Source organism: Lycium ferocissimum, chromosome 6 (assembly GCF_029784015.1).
Source record: "Lycium ferocissimum isolate CSIRO_LF1 chromosome 6, AGI_CSIRO_Lferr_CH_V1, whole genome shotgun sequence".
NCBI lineage: Eukaryota > Viridiplantae > Streptophyta > Magnoliopsida > Solanales > Solanaceae > Lycium > Lycium ferocissimum.
In genome coordinates, this window is record NC_081347.1 from 52400533 (window position 1) to 52403550 (window position 3018).

Below are 3018 nucleotides of genomic sequence, written 5' to 3' on the forward strand. Positions count from 1 at the left end.
TCATGATTTGAAACCATGGTTTGAATCCAAATCATCCAGAAAGCATAGTTTGGGGTTTGAAGCCATGGTTTCAACTTTTTTAAATACAAAATTTAACCCATAAATTAATATTTTGTAAAAAAAGACCCATAAGTTGGTAAATATTTTTAACAATTACCCCCATCAATCATTTACCAATCTCATTAACTTCCACGAACCTTTATTTATGTCTACCAACCTTTAATTTATGTGGGAAGATTATATTAAATATTAGTTACATTACTATTCATGTTAAATTTTTGACTTTATTGAAGTAAAGTTTGATTAATTGATGTTGCATTTTTAAAAAAAACCTTCTAGTAGTGTACTAATTTTGTTATAAACTATGATTTGCTCATTTGGTAAGATTGTATAAGAATTGAGAATGTTTTGATAGCTTTCACAACTTGTGGGATTTTTATGTCTATAAGAGAAAATGCAACTTAAAACATCCAAATTGTCAAACATGGTTTGAAACCATGGTTTGAAATTTCAAACCATGTCCAAACGGGGCCTAAGTATGATTTCATTAAAAAAGAACTCAGTGAAGACTCGAAACCTACAAATAATGCCTAACAGCTGAAGACTTTATGCACAACCAGGATAAAGGCTAACTCCGTCTTTTTGGATCTTTGTAAGCTTAATATGTGCTTCTCATCTTTTTCTCTGTTGGAAGATGTTAGCTTACGAAGCAAAAGCTTTATCCTATTTTTCTGTACTCTTTTATATATGTTAGTTTTCTTGGGTATATGTACAAGTTCAGTAATCAGTATTGGCATTTGTTGCAGCTATTGGTTACATGATATTATTATTTTTTTGGTTTTCCAACCCGGTGTCCGATACCCAAAGAGGGGTGCGACTAATCATGATTCACACCGGAAAGTCCCACTTTAGGGGATAAAGTGTTTCCTAGCAAAGATGGCTCTTTTTTTTAGAGCTTGAACCCGGCGCAAAATTACTAATTATGTTGAAGTATACTTAGTAATGCTAGATATGGCATTATTTTTCAGTACGTAGTAAAGCTTCTTGTTTGATGTCATCCATATTGTGGGAATAAAGAAGGCCAATAGCAGTGACGCCGTGTGACCCTATAGTAGTACTGATCAAATTCGGACAACATCACAGCTTTAAATTTCTGCTAAAGTTGGGATGCTCCGCAGACTTTTATATCCTAGTCTGACTAAAGAAACTTTTCCAGTAGTTATATATATCCACAAAAAAAAAAAAAAAAAAAAAAAAAAGAATCCTTGAACTAGTTGGTCTATAACTAATGATGCATTCAGGGTGCTACTCAGACATATTTTCTGAGGGGTTTTATTTGCTTGTGGTTGTGAAACCAGTCTATTAGCTTATCCTTCAAATTTGATTTATGACGTGACAGGCTCATCTGTTGCAGTTATTTCGTGTTTTTCTGGTCGGAGTTTGATCATTTCCGATTAAGGTCGGCTTGCTCTTTACTTTTTAGTTTTCTTTATCTTCCAGTCATATCTCAACTTGGCTTTAGCATTTCGGTGACCGTAATGTCTTTTAGATTCTCAGAGTTGGTTTGAATTTTGCCTGTGATTCTATATTGGCTGAAATACTATCCAAGCATATGGCTAGTGTTATGGACAGCTGAGGAAGGTAGAAATGAAAATCAAACTAGACCTGCTAACTCAGAGACGTATCTAGTCCTGTGAATAGTCCAGTCATGATGCAAATTCAACTCTTCATAACAGTTGAGAAATGAATCAGACGGTTATGGTGATGCGGATGTGCCTGCAGATCAGATTAATGAGGGCCACACTATAGAGAAATGTGCTGAAAGACTTTGGTAATTGGACTGCAGTGTATCTCTGCTTATTCCTTTCTGATTATTACTTAGTCTACTGAAACTGTTTATGATCGACTTGGTACATTGATTGATACAAGTATGCTACAAGCTACTTTTGTGAGAGAGCAATGGACATTTGCTCTATCCTGTACCAGTAATGCTTAAGTATGATTTCATTAAAAAAGAACTTAGTGAAGACCAGTGGCGGATCCAGGATTTTCATCCTGGGTGTTCGGAAACCGCTGAGCTAGCCTTTTCCATGTTGTTGACGGTGTTCAAAACATATATATCTACATAAACTCAGAAAATTTACCCTGGCCTACCTTTAAATTCACCCAAGACTCAAAAACTACAAATAATCCTAACAGCTGAAGACTCTATGCACAACCAGGATAAAGGCTAACTCCATCTTTTTAGATCTTTGTAAGATTAATATGTGCATCTCATCTTTTTCTCTGTTGGAAGATGTTAGCTTACGAAGCAAAAGCTTTATCCTATTTTTTCTACTCTTTTATATATGTTAGTTTTCTTGGGTATATGCACAAGTTCAGTAATCGGTATTGGCATTTGTTGCAGCTATTGGTTACATGATTATTAGTTTTTTGGTTTTTCCACCTGGTGTCCGATACCCAAAGAGGGGTGCGACTAATCATGATTCACGCTGGAAAGTCCCACTTTGGGGGATAAAGTGTTTCCTAGCAAAGATGACTCTTTTTTTTAGAGCTTGAACCCGAGGCCTCTGGCTAATTATGTTGAAGTACACTTAGTAATGCTAGATATGGCATTATTTTTCAGTACGTAGTAAAACTTCTTGTTTGATGTCATCCATATTGTGGGAACAAAGAAGGCCAATAGCAGTGACGCTGGTAGTATGGCTGTGGTTCATAAGGATGAAGATTTGGTTGGTATGGATGATACCTTAGCTAGTTTTAAGAAGAAGTTGAAGGGTCCTAAGAAGGATAGTGGATCTGTGTTGACTATTGGGAAAAGTTCGAGTAGGAGTTCTAGTAAGTTAATGGTGAAATCTCCAGATGGGTCAGCGAAGGCAGCGGGAAAGATTGTGGAAACGGGTCAGTCGGATGTTGAATGTCTATCTGAAGGGATAATCGATAAAGGTTTTGAGAAAGGGAATAAGAGAAAAGGTAAGAGACCAAAGGTTGCTTCGGAGCTGAAGAAATCGGAGATAT